Source organism: Aquarana catesbeiana, linkage group LG07 (genome assembly GCF_042186555.1).
Source record: "Aquarana catesbeiana isolate 2022-GZ linkage group LG07, ASM4218655v1, whole genome shotgun sequence".
Lineage (NCBI taxonomy): Eukaryota > Metazoa > Chordata > Amphibia > Anura > Ranidae > Aquarana > Aquarana catesbeiana.
Window position 1 is genome coordinate 236748171 of NC_133330.1, and position 13168 is coordinate 236761338.

At 44.5% G+C, this 13168-nt stretch overlaps 1 protein-coding gene across 2 annotated transcripts in view; it reads left to right on the forward strand.

The window, feature by feature from the left end:
- The window catches only part of BCAR3 (BCAR3 adaptor protein, NSP family member), a 197030-nt gene that overhangs the window by 169489 nt on the left and 14373 nt on the right, over positions 1-13168 (forward strand). The gene's annotated exons all lie outside the window — the stretch shown is intronic.

Sequence of the window (13168 nt, forward strand, 5' to 3'; positions counted from 1 at the left end):
CAATGTCATCTACATGCAAGAAAGCCCGAAAATTGTATCACAGTAATTTTTTCCTTTTTCGTGCTTATCCATCTAGTGATAGAACTTGCACCCATCCCCACCTACACGACAAGCTTAAACAGAAAGGAATGATGACATTGCAGAATTCTACATAATTGTACCATGATCAGTGGCGTCACTAGGGGGTGGCTTTTGAGGCTGGAGCCCTGAATCTGGGGCCCATAGGCCCGAGTTCATGGCCAGCCCTACTGTGAGAATGGCGCTGGCTGCCTAACACTGTGCTGTCCCACACAACCGCGGTACTCTTACTGAGTCTGAACTCCATGCTTCAGAGCCAGGAGATCAGTGTGTGTGAGAGTGAGTCTCTTCCTTGCTCCTCCCATATGATAGAGTCGGGAGGAACTCCTGAGCAGGTAAGTGCAGACTATGGTGGAGGGGGAAAATGTACCAGCCAGCCTCTCTGTATACCTAGTCTCTCTGTATATACACTAGCCTCTCTGTATACACTAGCCTCTCTGTATGCAACAATCCGTATCTTGTAGTTGATGTGACAAGCTCTCTGGGGGCTCTGATGTAATGAGGGGGGCTTTGGGGACCCTGATGTAATGATACTACATAATGTTTTTTATATATATATATATATATATATATATATATATATATATATACACACACACACACACACACACACACACACACACACGTGTATTATATACAGTGGGGACGCAAAGTATTCAGACCCCCTTAAATTTTTCACTCTTTGTTATATTGCAGCCATTTGCTAAAATCATTGAAGTTCATTTTTTTTACTCAATGTACACACAGCACCCCATATTGACAGAAAAATACAGAATTGTTGACATTTTTGCAGATTTATTAAAAAGAAAAACTGAAATATCACATGGTCCTAAGTATTCAGACCCTTTGTGACACTCATATATTTAACTCCATTTCTTCTGATCATCCTTGAGATGGTTCTACACTTTCATTTGAGTCCAACTGTGTTTGATTATACTGATTGGACTTGATTAGGAAAGCTACACACCTGTCTATATAAGACCTTACAGCTCACAGTGCATGTCAGAGCAAATGAGAATCATGAGGTCAAAGGAACTGCCTGAAGAGCTCAGAGACAGAATTGTGGCAAGGCACAGATCTGGCCAAGGTTACAAAAAAAATTCTGCTGCACTTAAGTAACTCAGAGAGCACTGTGGGCTTCATAATCCTTAAATGGAAGATGTTTGGGATGACCAGAACCGGGTGAGAAGAGCCTTGGTGAGAGAGGTAAAGAAGAACCCAAAGATCACTGTGGCTGAGCTCCAGAGATGCAGTCGGGAGATGGGAGAAAGTTGTAGAAAGTCAACCATTACTGCCGCCCTCCACCAGTTGGAGCTTTATGGCAGAGTGGCCTGATAGAAGCCTCTCCTGCAAGACACATGAAAGCCCGCATCGAGTTTGCTAAAAAAACACCTGAAGGACTCTAAGATGGTGAGAAATAAGATTCTCTGGTCTGATCAGACCAAGATAGAACTTTTTGGCCTTAATTCTAAGCGGTATGTGTGGAGAAAACAAGGCACTACTCATCACCTCTTGAGCGAGCATGGCGTAAATCTAAATCCCTGCACACCACAGATGAAGTTGATAAACTCCTCTCCATGGCCCACCTCACTACCTGTCCCCTCTCAATTACTGCGACCACCTTCCTACTCTATCCTCAACTCCCTAACCCACATCTTCAACCTCTCCCTCTCCTTCGGCACCTTTCCTTCCCCGCTCAAACATTCACTGGTTATCCCCATACTCAAAAAACCCTCACTAGACCCCACCTGTTTAAATAACTTAACCACTTGCCGACCGCCTCACGCATATATACGTGAGCAGAGCGGCACGGGCAGGCAAAATCACGTACCTGATACGTGATGCCTTCCCGCGGGCGGGGGGTCCGATCGGACCCCCCCCCCGGTGCCGTAGGCAGTCGGCTCTTGTTCGCGGGCGATGAGGGGTCAGGGGGAGGCCATCCATTGATGGCCACCCCCTCCCGATCGCTCCCAGCGAATCAAATGCTTCCTCTCCCTCTGTAATGTAAACAGAGGGAGAGGAAGTGATGTCATCTCTCCTCGAGCCGGTCTTTTTGATCCGACACCGAGGAGAGAAGACATCCAAGTAAGTGCACCAACACTACACTTCCAGTAGAACACGCAGGCACACTTTTCACCCCCCTGTCACCCCCCCCGATCACCCCCCTGTACCCCCTGTCACTCTGACACCAATAGCAGTGTTTTTTTTTTTTTGCATTGGTGTCAGTTTGTGTCAGTTATAAGTGTTAGGGCAGTTAGGTTAGCCCCCTTTAGGTCTAGGGTACCCCCCTTTAGGTCCAGGGTACCCCCCTAACCCCCCCTAATAAAGGTTAACCCCGTGATCACCCCCCGTCACCAGTGTCGCTAAGCGATCGTTTTTCTGATCGCTGTATTAGTGACACAGGTGACGCTAGTTTAGGGAGGTAAGCATATAGGTTCGCTGTCAGTGTTTTATAGCGACAGGGACCCCCATATACTACCTGCTAAAGGTTTTAACCCCCTGATTGCCCCCTAGTTAACCCTTTCACCAGCGATCACCGTATAAGTGTTACGGGTGACGCTGGTTAGATAGTTTGTTTTTTGTAGTTTATTATAGTTTATTACAGTTTATTATAGTTTTAGGGCACCCGCCGTTTATTACCTTATAAAGGTTTTACCCCCTAATTGCCCGGCGGTGATAGAAGTTAAGTTTTTAGGATCAGATAAGGTCTGCGTCGCCCCAGGCAGCGTCAGGTTAGCGCCAGTACCGCCAAAACCCACGCACGCAGCATACACCTCCCTTAGTGCTATAGTATCTGAACGGATCGATATCTGATCCGATCAGATCTATACTCCCCAGCAGTTTAGGGTTCCCTGAAACGCAGTGTTAGCGGGATCAGCCCAGATACCTGCTAGCACCTGCGTTTTGCTCCTCGGCCCAGCCCAGCCCAGCCCACCCAAGTGCAGTATCGATCGATAACTGACACTTACAAAACACTAAGCACACATAACTGCAGCGTTCGCAGAGTCAGGCCTGATCCCTGCGATCGCTAACAGTTTTTTGGTAGCGTTTTGAATCAGTCGCTGACAGTCAGGAGCTTTTTTGCCTGTGAGTCTCACTAGTGTACCCCTAAATTTAGAGGCCAAAATGGCAAATCGAAGGTACACTAGTGAAGAGGCCTACAGGTTTCTGAGCATGACAGATAGTGAAGAGGAAGTCACTCATCTGTCAGATTCAGGCTCAGAATATGATCCTGTAGAGGACAGCGGCTCCATGACAGATAGCTCTGACGACGGAGTTGTGGTCCCTGCTAAGGTCAGGCGTACCAGACCCCGAACTTATTCTGTCCTTGAAGTGCAAGAACCGCAGGGCTCTCGTATGGAGCAGAGAAGTACTAGTGCCGCTATTCCTTCTGGTGAACTGGCAAGCACCAGCGGCCTAGTACACCCTGGTCGTACATCCAGCACTGCAGTAACACTTGGTGACGTGGCGAGTCCCATAAGTGCAGTTCAAGCTGGCGAGGTGGCAAGCACAAGTAGTGTCCCGCTGCCACAAAGAAGACGAACACAGTCCCGTCGTGCCCATAGTGCCCTTCCTGCTGCATTCGCCAATCCGAATTGGGTACCCACCACTTCTGCAGCACCCGTACTTCCCCCTTTCACTGGCCAACCCGGAATTCAGGTGGAAACAGTTGACTTTACGCCACTGGATTTTTATTCACTGTTTTTCACCGAAGATCTCTATAGATCTATTGTGGACCAAAGCAATTTATAAGCTGGTCAATACATCGCCGCTAATCCCCAGTCCTCCCTAGCCAGAGATTGGAGACCAATTACGGTCTCCGAATTTAAGATTTTTCTGGGCCTTTCCCTCCTCATGGGGTTGAATAAAAAGAGTGAGTTGCGGTCATATTGGTCCACTGACCCAATTTACCATTCACCCTTGTTCTCTGCCTGCATGGCCAGGGCACGATACGAGCAGATTTTGCGGTTCATGCACTTCAACGACAATGAACTCTGTCGTCCTCGTGGAGACCCTGCATACGATCGGCTCTACAAAATTCGGCCCCTCGTAAACCACTTCAACCAACGTTTTGCAGACTTGTTTACTCCCCATCAAGTTGTCTGCGTTGATGAGTCCCTGGTTAAATTTTCTGGCCGCTTGTCATTCAAACAGTACCTTCCCAGCAAGCGTGCCAGATACGGGGTCAAGATGTATAAGCTCTGTGACAGGGCCACAGGCTATACATGTAGTTTTATGGTTTACGAGGGCAAAGATAGTCACGTAGAGCCGACAAACTGCCCTGACTACATAGGAAGCGCTGGCAAGATAGTGTGGGACTTGGTGTCACCCTTATTCGGAAAGGGGTACCACTTGTACGTGGACAATTATTATACGAGCGTGCCACTTTTTAGCCACCTTTTTGATCATCAGATTGGAGCATGTGGCACTGTGCGACCTAATCGCCGGGGCTTTCCCCAGCGGCTTGTAGATTCCCGTCTTAGGCTGGGGGAGAGAGCCTGCTTGAAGTATAATAATTTGCTCGCTATGAAGTGGAGGGATAAGAAGAATGTTTTCGTTCTCACCTCCCTTCATGCAGACACGATGGTCCAAATTCCTACGGCGACTGGTGTTGTGGAGAAACCCCTCTGTGTCCACAAATATAATCTTAATATGGGAGGGGTGGACCTCAAGGACCAGTTGTTGGCGCCGTACCTAATTGCCCGTAAGGCCAGACGCTGGTACAAAAAAGTGTCTGTTTATTTATTTCAATTGGCTTTGCTGAATGCTTATGTGCTATACAGAGCTTCAGGACAGACTGGATCCTTCCTTAAATTCCAGGAAGAGATCGTCAGAGCCCTTCTGTATCCAGACGGTGCTCCACCTCACCATCCCCAACCAAATACAGTAAGCCGGCTGCATGAGAGGCATTTTCTTTATGCCCTCCCGAGTACCCCTACCCAACGAACCCCCCAAAAAAGATGTCGTGTCTGCAGCAAGCGCGGATTTAGGCGTGACACCCGGTATTATTGTCCCCTCTGTCCTGGCAATCCTGGTCTTTGCATTGGTGAATGTTTTGAACGCTACCATACACTAGTGGAGTATTAGCGTAGGGTACAGCACTGCACAGACTAAGCACACTTCCACAGGGTCTCCCAAGATGCTGTCGCATTTTGAGAGACCCAAACCTGGTACCAGTTAAAAAAGTTAAAGTTACAAAAAAAAGTGTAAAAAAACCAAAAAAAAGTAAAAAAAAAGAAAAAAACACAAAAAAATATATAAAATAAAAAAACCAAAAATAGTTGTTTTATTGTTCTCTCTCTATTCTCTCTCTATTGTTCTGCATTCTATACTGCAATGTTTTATTGTTATGTTTTTATCATGTTTGCTTTATAGGTATGCAATTTTTTTATACTTTGTTTTTTTTATTGTTAACCACTTTTTTGTTTTCAGGTACGCCATTCAGCTGCAGAGCGGATTTATATATCTTGACAGCAACAGCGTTTGCTCCCACGATATATAAAGCCGTGACTCCAGCGCTGTCGGAGGTGATTTCACCACCACAGTTACATACTTCAGCATATATGCCGAAGCGTGGGGGCAGCAGTGGGTGGAGGAGCGATTTGCTCCTGCCTTTTGCGGGAGGATGCCCCCATGCTTCGGCATATATATTTTTTAGGTAGGCACAGGTTGCGTTAAATGTTTTATTTTTTACTATGTTTTTTTTGTATTTTGCTTTGCAGGTATGGTAAGTATTACTGTTATACTGTAATGTTACTTTGTTTTTTAGTTAACCATCATTTGCTTAGCAGGTACGCCATTCAGTTGCAGCACGGATTTATTTATCTTGACAGCAACAGCGTTTGCTCCCACGATACATAAAGCCGTGACTCCAGCGCTGTCGGAGGTGGTTTCACCACCACAGTTACATACTTCAGCATATATGCCGAAGCGTGGGGGCAGCAGTGGGTGGAGGAGCGATTTGCTCCTGCCTTTTGCGGGAGGATGCCCCCATGCTTCGGCATATATATACGGTGCATGTATGCCCATCATTAGAAGTGGGTGGATGAAGGGAGGTATTCTAATGGTGGGCATACCCACCGATCAATATCTTTTTTTTGTTCAGCCCACAGGCTGCATGAAAAAAAAGTTTACAATGTATGCCCAACAAGGACCAGCAACATACTGGTATGTTGCTGGACTTTGAGTGGTTATACCAGAATGATGCCTGCAGGTTTAGGTATCATCTTGGTATCATTCTTTTCAGCCAGTGGTCGGCTTTCTTGTAAAAGCAATCCTAGAGGCTAATTAGCCTCTAGACTGCTTTTACAAGCAGTGGGAGGGAATGCCCCCCCCCCCCCACCGTCTTCCATGTTTTTCTCTGGCTCTCCTGTCCCAACAGGGAACTTGAGAATGCAGCCGGTGATTCAGCCAGCTGACCATAGAGCTGATCAGAGACCAGAATGGCTCCAAACATCTCTATGGCCTAAGAAACCGGAAGCTACGAGCATTTCATGACTTAGATTTCGCCGGATGTAAACAGCGCCATTGGGAAATTGAGAAAGCATTTTATCACACCGATCTTGGTGTGGTCAGATGCTTTGAGGGCAGAGGAGAGATCTAGGGTCTAATAGACCCCAATTTTTTCTAAAAAGAGTACCTGTCACTACCTATTGCTATCATAGGGGATATTTACATTCCCTGAGATAACAATAAAAATGATTAAAAAGTAAATAAAAATGAAAGGAACAGTTTAAAAATAAGATAAAAAAGCAAAAAAAATAATTAAAAAAAAAAAAAAAAAAAAGCACCCCTGCCCCCCCCTGCTCTCGCACAAAGGCGAACGCAAGCGTCGGTCTGGCGTCAAATGTAAACAGCAATTGCACCATGCATGTGAGGTATCACCGCGAAGGTCAGATCGAGGGCAGTAATTTTAGCAGTAGACCTCCTCTGTAAATCTAAAGTGGTAACCTGTAAAGGCTTTTAAAGGCTTTTAAAAATGTATTTAGTTTGTCGCCACTGCACGTTTGTGCGCAATTTTAAAGCATGTCATGTTTGGTATCCATGTACTCGGCCTAAGATCATCTTTTTTATTTCATCAAACATTTTGACAAAATAGTGTGTTTTAGTGTATTAAAATTTAAAAAAGTGTGTTTTTTCCCCAAAAAATGCGTTTGAAAAATCGCTGCGCAAATACTGTGTGAAAAAAAAATTAAACACCCACCATTTTAATCTGTAGGGCATTTGCTTTAAAAAAATATATAATGTTTGGGGGTTCAAAGAAATTTTTTTGCAAAAAAAAAATAATTTTTTCATGTAAACAAAAAGTGTCAGAAAGGGCTTTGTCTTCAAGTGGTTAGAAGAGTGGTCGATGTGTGACATAAGCTTCTAAATGTTGTGCATAAAATGCCAGGACAGTTCAAAACCCCCCCAAATGACCCCATTTTGGAAAGTAGACACCCCAAGCTATTTGCTGAGAGGCATGTCGAGTCCATGGAATATTTTATATTGTGACACAAGTTGCGGGAAAAAGACAAATTTTTTTTTTTTTTTTTGCACAAAGTTGTCACTAAATGATATATTGCTCAAAAATGCCATGGGAATATGTGAAATTACACCCCAAAATACATTCTGTTGCTTCTCCTGAGTACGGGGATACCACATGTGTGAGACTTTTTGGGAGCCTAGCCGCATACGGGACCCCGAAAACCAAGCCCCGCCTTCAGGCTTTCTAAGGGCGTAAATTTTTGATTTCACTCTTCACTGCCTATCACAGTTTCGGAGGCCATGGAATGCCCAGATGGCACAAACCCCCCCCAAATGACCCCATTTTGGAAAATAGACACCCAAAGCTATTTGCTGAGAGGTATAGTGAGTATTTTGCAGACCTCACTTTTTGTCACAAACTTTTGAAAATTGAAAAAAGAAAAAAAAAATACGTTTTTCTTGTCTTTCTTCATTTTCAAAAACAAATGAGAGCTGCAAAATACTCACCATGCCTCTCAGCAAATAGCTTGGGGTGTCTACTTTCCAAAATGGGGTCATTTGGGGGGGGTTTGTGCCATCTGGGCATTCCATGGCCTTCAAAACTGTGATAGGTAGTGAGGAGTAAAATAAAAAATGTATGCCCTTCGAAATCCTGAAGGCGGTGCTTGGTTTTCGGGGCCCCGTACGCGGCTAGGCTCCCAAAAAGTCCCACACATGTGGTATCCCCGTACTCAGAAGAAGCAGCAGAATGTATTTTGGGGTGTAATTCCACATATGCCCATGGCATGTTTGAACAATATATCATTTAGTGACAACTTTGTGCAAAAAAAAAAAAAAAAAATTGTCACTTTTCCGCAACTTGTGTCAAAATATAAAATATTCCATGGGCTCAACATGCCTCTCAGCAAATAGCTTGGGGTGTCTACTTTCCAAAATGGGGTCAATTGGGGGGGGGGTTTGTGCCATCTGGGCATTTTATGGCCTTCAAAAATGTGATGGGTAGTGAGGAGTGAAATTACAACTTTACGCCCTTAGAAATCCTGAAGGCGGTGCTGGGTTTTCAGGGCCCCGTACGCAGCTAGGCTCCCAAAAAGTCCCACACATGTGGTATCCCCGTACTCAGAAGAATCAGCAGAATGTATTTTGGGGTGCAATTCCACATATGCCCATGGCCTGTGTGAGCAATATATCATTTAGTAACAACTTTGTGCAAAAAAAAAAAAAAATTCTCACATTCCCGCAACTTGTGTCAAAAAATAAAATATTCCATGGACTCAACATGCCTCTCAGCAAATAGCTTGGGGTGTCTACTTTCCAAAATGGGGTCATTTGGGGGGGGTTTGTGCCATCTTGGCATTTTATGGCCTTCAAAACTGTGATAGGTAGTGAGGAGTGAAATCAAAAATTTATGCCCTTAGAAATCCTGAAGGCGGTGCTTGGTTTTCGGGGCCCCGTACGCGGCTAGGCTCCCAAAAAGTCCCACATATGTGGTATCCCCGTACTCAGGAGAAGCAGCAGAATATATTTTGGGGTGCAATTCCACATATGCCCATGGCATGTTTGAGCAATATATCATTTAGTGACAACTTTGTGCAAAAAAAAAAAAAATTGTCACTTTCCCGCAACTTGTGTCAAAATATAAAATATTCCATGGACTCAACATGCCTCTCAGCAAATAGCTTGGGGTGTCTACTTTCCAAAATGGGGTCATTTGGGGGGGTTTTGTGCCATCTTGGCATTTTATGGCCTTCAAAACTCTGATAGGTAGTGAGGAGTGAAATAAAAAATGTATGCCCTTAGAAATCCTAAAGGCGGTGATTGGTTTTCGGGGCCCCGTACGCGGCTAGGCTCCCAAAAAGTCCCACACATGTGGTATCCCCATACTCAGGAGAAGCAGCTGAATGTATTTTGGGGTGCAATTCCACATATGCCCATGGCCTGTGTGAGCAATATATCATTTAGTGGAAACTTTTTGTAAATTTTTTTTTTTTTTTTTGTCATTATTCAATCACCTGGGACAAAAAAAATAAATATTCAATGGGTTCAACATGCCTCTCAGCAATTTCCTTGGGGTGTCTACTTTCCAAAATGGGGTCATTTGGGGCGGTTTTGTACTGCCCTGCCATTTTAGCACCTCAAGAAATGACATAGGCAGTCATAAACTAAAAGCTGTGTAAATTCCAGAAAATGTACCCTAGTTTGTAGGCGCTATAACTTTTGCGCAAACCAATGAATATACGCTTATTGACTTTTTTTTTACCAAAGACATGTGGCCGAATACATTTTGGCCTAAATGTATGACTAAAATTGAGTTTATTGGATTTTTTTTCATAACAAAAAGTAGAAAATATCATTTTTTTTCAAAATTTTCGGTCTTTTTCCGTTTATATCGCAAAAAATAAAAATGGCAGAGGTGATCAAATACCATCAAAAGAAAGCTCTATTTGTGGGAAGAAAAGGACGCAAATTTCGTTTGGGTACACCATTGCATGACCGCGCAATTAGCAGTTAAAGCGACGCAGTGCCAAATTGTAAAAAGTGCTCTGGTCAGGAAGGGGGTAAATCCTTCTGGGGCTGAAGTGGTTAAGACCCATCTCTCTGTTCCCATTTGCCTCCAAGCTCATCGAATGCCTTGTTCATGACCAAATGAGTTGCTACCTCATGGGCAACAACCTTCCCGACCCCCTACAGTCTGGCTTTTGCCCACAACATTCTACTGAAACTGCCCTACTAAAACTCACTAATGACCTACTAACTGCTAAAATCAATGGCCACTACTCCATACTCATACTTTTAGACCTCTCTGCTGCCTTTGACACAGTTGACCACCTGCTCCTCTCCTCCTCAGCAAATTACACTCCCTTGGCCTCCGTGATTCTGCATTATTCTGGTTCTCCTCCTACCTATCTCAGCGCACTTTCAGTGTCGTTTACAACTCCATCTCCTCCGCTCCCCTTCCTCTTTCTGTTAGGGTACCCCAAGGCTCCGTCCTTGGGCCTCTCCTATTCTCACTCTATACCTCTTCCCTGGGCCAGTTAATAACCTCCCATGGCTTCCAATACCACCTCTATGCCGATGACACCCAGATCTATCTCTCCACTCCACCCCCTCGAACTCCTCACAGATCTCAAACTTACTGAATGACATATCGGTATGGATGTCACACCACTTCCTCAAACTTAATCTTTCTAAAACTGAGCTTGTTATATTTCCTCCTTCACGGTCCCCCCCCGTGACTTCACCATTAATATCAACAACACAACCATTGGTCCCTCCACACATGCCAGGGTCCTGGGTGTAATCCTTGACTCTGACCTCTCCTTCAGCCCCCATATCCAATCACTGGCTAAATCCTGCCGCCTTAACCTCTGCAACTTCTCCAGAATTCGACCCTTCCTGACTAATGACACCACAAAGCAACTTATTCACTCCTTGATTGTTTCCCGCCTTGACTACTGCAATTCTCTCCTTAATGGCCTACCCCTAAGCAGGCTATCCCCCCTTCAGTTTATTATGAATGCTGCTGCTAGACTAATACGCCTCACTAATCGATCTGTGACTGCCGCCCCCTCTCTGCCAATCTCTTCACTGGCTTCCCCTACCCCACCGTGTAAAATTCAAAATGCTAACCATAACATACAAGGCCATTCACAACATCGCCCCTATCTACATCACCAATCTCATCTGCAGATATCGCCCAAATCGTCCCCTCCGCTCCTCCCGGGGCCCCCTGCTCTCTAGCTCCCTTGTTACCTCCTCCCATGCTCATCTTCAGGACTTCTCCAGAGCCTCTTACATCCTCTGAATATCCCTGCCCCAGTATGTCTGATCAGCCCCTACCCGGTCTACCTTTAGGAGATCCTTGAAAACTCATTTATTCAGGGAAGCCTATCCCACACCCACATATCAACTATCCCCGAGCCACCCCATCAAATCATTCTCTGCAGCTATTACTATTACCTTTTGTACCACCACCCCCTCCCTTTAGAATGTAAGCTCTACGAGCAGGGCCCTCCTGTACCTTTTGTATTGAACTGTACTGTAATTGTGTTGTCCCCACTATACATTGTAAAGCGCTGCGTAAACTGTTGGCGCTATATAAATTGCGTATTATAATAATAATAATAATAATCACCTGTCCAATACAGCCCCAACAGTGAAGCATGGTGGTGGCAGCATCATGCTGTGGGGGTGTTTTTCAGCTGCAGGGCCAAGTACAAGGATAACCTAGACAAAAACCTCCAGAGTGCTTAGGACCTCAGGCTGGGCCGAAGGTTTACCTTCCAACAAGACAATGACCCTAAGTACACAGCTAAAATAACAAAGGAGTGGCTTCACAACAACTCTGTGACTGTTCTTAAATAGCCCTGACTTAAACCCAATTGAGCATCTCTGGAGAGACCTAAAAATGGCTGTTCACCAACATTTACCATCCAACCTGACAGAACTGGAGAGGATCTGCAAGGAGGAATGGCAGAGGATCCCCAAATCCAGATGTGAAAAACTTGTTGCAATTTCCCAAAAAGACTCATGGTTGTATTAGATCAAAAGGGTGCTTCTACTAAATACTGAGCAAAGGGTCTGAATACTTAGGACCATGTGATATTTCAGTTTTTTTTTTTTAATAAATCTGAAAAAATGTCAACAATTCTGTGTCTTTCTGTCAATATGGGGTGCTGTGTGTACATCGAGGAAAAAAATGAACTTAATTGACTTTAGCAAATGGCTGCAATATAACAAAGAGTGAAAAATTTAAGGGGATCTGAATACTTTCCGTCCCAACTGTACATGTGTATGCCCACCCAAGCGTATGACTTTCTTTACTTCGCTGCTATGGGCTCTAGCCCCAGATCTTTTGTAGACCTAGCAACGCCCCTGACTATGACTGAGGGTGGGTCTGTTAGCTGCCATGGATAAGCACCAGTAAAGAAAAAGTATAGTATTTAATACAATTTTCTGGTTTCCTGGTGCCTACTTGGCAGCATGCTAGCGATAAATAACTAGCTGACAGGGAATGATGCAACGAGTTATTGGTTTCACACACTGTAAGATTTTGAATAAGCAATTTAGAACAATTTATTAATTGTGTCAGTATTCTCACCCTTATTGTATTTATTACATATATATCTATATAGCTCTGAAAATGTATGCAGCACTTTACATATATTGTATATTCACACCAGTCCCTGCCCCCAAGGAGGGCACAGCTGCTCTGACCTAAAGCCTAGGCAGCTTAAAGAAAAATGTGCTGCTCCAAGTCCATCACTTACTGCCCAGCCACAACACATGGTGCGGGTTCAGTTTGTGCCGCAAACAATACAAGGAATAAGGATGGATGACCGCATATCTCAAATAGCAGCTAAAACTCCATCTCCTTTATTTCCATAGGTTAAAAGATAGACAACAGCACAGAGAGACAGCAAGGTTGTTTCATGTCTTACTGATAATCCTAAACAGTGTCAGTAAGACGTGAAACACAACAACCTCGCTGTCTGTCTGAGCAGTTGTCCAGCTTTCAACCTATGGAAATAAAGAAGGTGGAGTTTTAGCTGCAATTTGAGATGAGCGGTCATCCATCCTTATTCCTTATATTGTGTAGCCTCCCTGGCGGTATTCCCGAGTG